The following is a 7,225-nucleotide window of genomic DNA, read 5'->3' as shown; positions in this document are numbered from 1 at the left end:
GTAGAAATGGACAAATAATTTTCGGCATCGTAGAGGTACACATATATACATACATATATATATATATATATATATACCAGAGATGCAGCTGGGAAAGGCCTGAACAGTGAAAGGCAACCATTCAACCATTTTGTATACACCGAAGTCCTGAAGAACTGGTTTTATGTGAGATCTTCGTGTACATCAAATCTTTGCACAAATACCACTTTTGGAGGCTGCAAACAGTTATGGGCGACTGAAACGCACCAGTCATCAATGAACCAAAAAAGGAAGGAGTTCCTCTTTCAAGTGTACAGGTTTATCTCTAATATGCAGCGTGTTATTCGGCTGTCTGCCCCATCAATAGCTTTAGCCTGATGCAATACATGGTACCAACCCAAGACGAAAGTTACTACGATTTGTACCTAACTTGTAAATCACAGCTTCTGCATCGAACACTGACACGTCCCTCAGCTCACTGAGCTGTAGCCCAGCAATCCATGTTAATAACACATTGATCTGCGTAAACTTCTTGCCATAATCCATCGTGAACTTTATATTATCTCAGTAAAAGTATGAATGTGACACTATATTGGAACAAAAATTCGCACGAAATGTACAAGTCTTATGTCAGATTTGCGCTTTCATTTTGGCACGCTTAATTCACACCAAGCCGCCTTCATATTTGTGTCAATTCATTTAGAATGCTTCTAAAAATTTGAAGTTTAAGGATATCTGAACGCCAAATAGGCATACTCTGCTATCGTTGACTTGGAACTAGCTTTAGCTCTGTCTCTATACTGTCTGCCAAATATCATGCACATGCACCAACAGCCCCGATTAAGGGTTAACTAAGTAGATTAAACCTACAGACTCGATTAAACCCAACATGCCAGGTTAATCCAGTGTCACATTGTGACCGAGGTGCACGTGGATGTTAACTCCACCGGAATGATGAAAAAACTGTTCTGCCACTGTTCCATAAATAGTAAAGTCTTCATGTAGCTAAGTTCCGACGAATGCTTACACATTTTGCTTTGACTGTCTGCTATTGTGCAAATATGAGGGCTTCAACAGAAGGGGAACTAATCTACATTGTCAGGGTTTTTGGTGAAAATTTTCATCAAATCTCAATGCTCCCAGTTGCTATTACATGATGCTTCGAAGTTTATCACCTGGTAGGTGAAAACAGGTATTTCAGATTGACGAAATCTGAATACAGCCGCTGTCATAGTATGGTGGAATGGATTTCATGATTTACAGAGAACAAAAAGCTCACTTGAAAGGAAATGTTAAAAATGATATTTAAATAGGGAAAGACGATANGGAAAGACGATAAAACCGATAGCGAATCAAAGCAGAAACGCCCCGAAGGTCATTTTGAATATATCCATTTTTAGTCTGAGTAGATAATACCAGCATCCAGCGTAGGTCTCTAACAATGCGTTTCCTTGATTCCCGCACCTGACAAGGAGGCAGTTATAGTCACATAAGTGACCAGTTATACCAGGCTAAAGAGTGAGAATATTACCTGATTATCTTGCCCCAACATAGGTGCATATGTCACCAAAACGATAGACGCTATGATTTGTCTGAAAATGAGAACCAGGTTGATTTTAGCTTTTTTGCAGACGATTCTAGGGATGGGATCCAGTACAAATCGCACACAAAACCACCTGTCGAATTTGTAGTCCACACGAATATTATATTTCTATGTCAATTTCATGTTGATCCCATGAACGCTGGCCCACATATTCATTCAACAACATTTATTTCCAGCGCCCGCCCAAAGGCGGTTCCATATACCGAACGCGCCCCAGGGAATTTTGAAAAAATCTAGCCTTTACTCCCCAAAATATTTGTTCCAAAGGTGAGAACGCCTTGCATGCCAAGTTTATAAATAATTAAGTGTATACATCAGAGCCTTAAAAAAGGGCATTCCTTGGCTCAGACGTAATAGTAGAACAAAACACACTTAGAGGCCAATTAAGTAGCAAAAATTGATGTCCATCTGGATGTAATTATGTAGGTTGTAAGTTCCTAATACCTCTACACGGATTTCATTGCCAATCAGCCAAGCTAAAAACCAAAATTATTCCACGGACTTTGGAGGCGTGATCTGGCTTAGGTTACAGAGTAAGTTTCAATCCTGCATGGGAACATTTGATCACAGAACTGAGTTGCTTTATCTGCCTTTTGACACTGTCGAAGCGAGTACTTTTGTTCTGTTTTGAACGGGCTTTGATTATGGTAACAAAATGAATGCGGTTCACAAAACTGCCAAGCGTGTCATTTTATGGTCCCTTGTCTAGCGTGAGGTCAGTTTGAACACCGAAGAATGTCTCATTGGGCTCATTACAAATTTGGACGACCGTGGCAGGGCGTGCAGATTTCCCAGAGTTTTCAAACCAGTGTGAAGAAAACGTGAATTCCTAAAGTCCCGTGACCATCTGCAACTTCAAATGTCGAAAACGTCTAAAAGTTCAGAGCTTGCAGAAGTGATTTTAACATCACAATGAACTGAAACACTGAAACAAAGCAAGATTGCCGTAACTGATCCTGTAACAAAAATACTGCAGATAGGTTGAAAGAGCCGTAAACTAACAGATACTCAGATCATGTGAGGTCCAACTGCTCTATATAGTTAGTTCTTAGTGGATTGATTGACTCGGTCCCATGCAGTTTTCACATCCCATTGTAGCCTCCAGAACCCTCAGTCTGTATTTTCACATTGTGAAGTGTCTTACCTTTTGGTCTATCTAAACATTATACAACCGACACAAGCAGTAAAACCAATTGCAAGATTAATAATTGACGGCGAAAAGGTGCACTTCTGGTCATTGTTTTGAGTGACTGTGTGCTGCTCCATCGTGGCACCCATTACATTGTTGAGTGGATTGTTGACACACTTCGTAAACTAATTATCACAGCCGCTAGTATTCTTACAATAATTGAAATGTTGCATACTGCGGGGGTGGCAGATAGACAACGTTTCCGATACGTTCACTGAGATCCTATTTTCGGACATTACTCCCATAAGCTGGACACTGGAAGTTCCTATGACGATATACCAATCCGGTAGCTGTTCAACCATACAAAGACCTTGGAGTTATAGGTAAGACTAAGTGACTCCAATTCATTTTTCTTGTCGACATTGTGACGGACCCAGCGTATTCCCTAAAACACGTGCGTCTGTGTTAGTGAATTACTGTGGCTGGCACACCCAAACTTTGTTTTGTTGCGAAATTTTCTTATTTTGTCGAGAATGCCAAATCTGATGCACACAGGATGCATCAAGTTCCAAGTGCAAACATATTCAAGATTTCCAAATGTTTTCCTTGACAGAAGACTAATTGTTTGGATGCTTAAAAGTCTTTCCCAGGCCCGCTATTGGTTTTGCTCTTCTTGGACTCAATGGATATTGTTAGCCTCTCATAAGCGTTCAGGAGAAGGACAGCCGGTTGACTTTCTTTCTATTCGAAAATTATTTTTATCAATCGATGTACCTCATATGCAAATATATATTGTATAATATATATATAACATATTATTCATACATTGACCCTCCCAGACTTAATGTGTGTATGAGCGCATGAGCTGAATCAAAACAAGAATCAACCCAAATTCCCTAGCTCAACTTTGGTTGGCACTAACTAGGTGTGTTTATTTATAACTACCCCGTGGAACATTCCGCGGCAGAAAAACATCTATCATGGTGGCGTCATTCTAGCTGAACCAACTGAGTTAACCAACACAGCTCTCTAACTCTACTTCTACACGCAATCCGATATCGCCCTGAATTACTGCGATCATTTCCTCAGGTTGTGTGACAAGTGAGTTCGCAATCGAGACATCAAAAATACCAGAGAGAGAGAAGAAAAGACTGAATTTAGTGATGGGCTGGGCTTTGGATGACTGCGAAGAACAGTGATTGAAGTGACAGAATTGGACGTCACCAGATAGCCCAAAATAATATGGGTGGTGCAAGAACTGCAAAGACAGTACAAAATTCGTGATGCGTGGCCACAATCCTCACCGTTAAATTTGAGTCAATTACTGTTTTATCAGTTGCGTCTTCGTTAGCTGCATTTCACACGCAGCCATGGAGGTACAGTATAAAAGGCAATCCTACGGGCAACTTTTGTTTTATGAGCGTAATTGTTACACAAATATAGATGAGTTACTGTCAGATAGTGAATTGCAGAGTACAAGAAAGCAATGTGAAAGAGTAAGAAACGGTAACACATCAAGTCAGCCTCTGCTGAGGAGATCTTTATTACAACTCATTATCACAAGTGTTTGTATAGAATTTTGAGGAAACAACCCATGGACCCGACTCAAAGCAGTTGTTTGATGTTGGTATTTTGACCAACGTTGTTATAAAGCATCTCTAACGGCTACTGAATAAGTTTGGTGACAATCGGTAGACTTATTTGCTTTTGACACAAAAGCTTCTTCAGGCCACGTGACGGGGTTCCTAGGTTGGTCGAGAGTTAAGACGGAGGGAAAACCAATCAGCTAAGTCAAGCTAAATCACTGTTGGGTGAATAGAATAGAGGGGTGAGCGTATGGAAAGCAGTCTTAGATGAGCCGAGTTGACACGTGGTAAGCGGATGTCAATCTACTTGGGATCATTAGAAAAAACCGGGGGGTGGGGGTGGGAACCCCAACCGACCAAACGTCACAGCACCCCTTTCACACAACTTTCTTAGCACTAGCCCACCCAGAAAGACTGACAGAAGGTTCAAACAAAGTTCAAGAGGAACCATCAAATGAACCGAACCAGAAGAACTAGACCCTAGGCTGAACCCAAACACATGCAAATATCCCATCGACCCAACACTTGTTCACCCACCCTAACACACAAAATCCCTCGGCCGACACCCAACAGAGATTTAGCTTGACTTAGCTGATTGGTTCTCCTTCCGCCTTAAATCTCCATCAACCTCTGAACCTAGTCTCCTGGCCTGACGAAGCTTTTGTGTCAAAAGCGAAACGTTGCCAAGCAATAAATCTACCAAACTAAATCACCAAACTTTTCCGATAACGATGACTACTCAATCGGTTCCAAGTACTGCTCATTTCTAACGGTGCTTGGGATTAGAAGATAAGTTATTTAACGACACCTTATCTATAATTTCTGTTATCATCCATCTGTCCACTTCTGCTCCAGAGTATTTTAAACTATGCAGTTGTTGACCATTTTAGGTTTATTTGTCCAATGTAATAACAAACTTAAATCAGCGGACTGCCCCCTAAAAGTGGTACTCTCGAAAGGTGACCGTTTCTTTTGTACAGAATCCATATTGTATTCCAGAGCGTCAATGATGCCCGTTGGCTTGCTACAAACTTCGGTCATACAGCAAGTCAGAACTATTACAATAAACACGCTTGTCAAGTCGCTGGACTTCTGCGTCCAACATAAGTGCAAACGGATTGCCTGGAAATTTATCTATCCACCCCAGTCACAGGTCTCCCCCTTTTCAGTTCAGGTAAGCTCATCACCGAGCAATACTATATCTTAATGTCTATTAAGTGCTGCTGGCCCTAAAAAGTTGTTATTTCACTATATTGCACCCAAGGATGACTGTCTAAGTGGCTGTAAATATCGTCAGACTAAATTTTCTGGATTATTTGAGGAAATTCAGCGATCACTGTTGATCAGATGAGATTTTAGCGTTACATTCGATCTGTTAGGTGACTGTAAAAAAGATATCTATTTTTGTTGACTGTTGAACAGGAAAAATGTCATACTTGACTCTGAATTTGCGCACGAGGAATTCAGGCCGCCCACCGATGGTAAGTCTATTGAACCGACACAGTCTGAGTGTCATTGTACAGACGCTTCCCGCAGGCCAGCACCACGTGAAACTTTGGCTCAGTAACAGGCGAACCAGTAGGTGTTGTGCTATTTTCCGGTAACCAGAGCATTTTTCACGCCTTTTATCCATCATATTGAATCTACATAGTCCTCCTGATCATTACCCCATCCACTTGCTTACTCCACCTAGTTACTTTTGATCTTCACTTATTTTGCAAATGTGTACCCGCCACTCACCGCCGCAAAGCTCATCCAGTCGAACATTTTTATGTTAGCATGTACGCGGGCGTGTAAATGTGCGAGACTGACCTACGTACCTATGTGAGTTCATATCCCGTTTTCTGAGCCTGCCGTTTCTTGTTCACTCATGAGGTTCGTGTGATGGCACCACCAGTGAGATCATCGGGAGAGACGACCGCAATCCACGCTAACAACCCGACATTCCGTTCACCGTTGCTTGGTGTGCCAACAGTAGAACTGCACTGTGCCTTTCAGTGAGAGATTTATGCACTTGTTGACGCTACGAACGCGGACATCTGAGGTTTGCCTAGCCTTGTGTAAGTAGAGCCGTAGAATTTCGACCCCAGTTCTTCCCACTGATATTCGGGACTGTCGAATCTACACACCACTAATAGTCTCGTATGGGGAACCCAACACATGGCAGTAGCACCAGTGGTTTTGTTTCACAGTACATCTGGATAGATCTCACTAACCCTCATAGTGAGCAAAACTGCCTGCCGCCCATCAGGCATGCATCATCGGCTGTCGCTTGACTGAATCTTATTAAGATAGGACTTGATGAACCTTTGCACTCACCCAGCCCCCTTTACCGAACTATGCACGCTACACGGTGCTTACACTGGTCGCCAGTCAAAAGGATGACCACGGTTGTGCCCAAAATCTTCCGGTGCAACAGTTTAGTGGATAACACCTCGAAACACTCGTTTCAGTAATTCCTGTCCTATTTGCGGTTCGCGTTGCTTTCTACATTATCGCAATCGGAACTTAGCAGCTGACAGTAAACATTCAAGCGCAGTTGAAGGCTGATATCAAGTTTATGCGACCTGTGTAACCAATAACTTTCAAGTTACTGGAACAGGCCATAGGCAATGCTGGTGGTATGTGAAACTGATGGAGGGCAGCAAAAACTGGATGCACAGATGACTTTCCGGCTGACGTACAATTAGCTGAATGGCGGTTGGCCTAGCGCACCCGGTGGCCATCAAAGACTCCTGAAAATGGCACAAAACACTATGGCTCGGAGTAAATAACGGGGTTGCGCATTACTACTTATGTCGTTGTTGTGGGAGTAGAAATGAAGAACTCGCCTTCAAGTAACAGGAAGAGCGGTTTATCAAGTATCAGTATATCTCCTTTTACAGTGCAACATATCATTGAACACTATGTATCCGTGTCAAAATGTTG

This window comes from Opisthorchis viverrini (genome assembly GCF_000715545.1).
Source record: "Opisthorchis viverrini unplaced genomic scaffold opera_v5_27, whole genome shotgun sequence".
Lineage (NCBI taxonomy): Eukaryota > Metazoa > Platyhelminthes > Trematoda > Opisthorchiida > Opisthorchiidae > Opisthorchis > Opisthorchis viverrini.
This window is presented reverse-complemented; position numbering follows the sequence as displayed.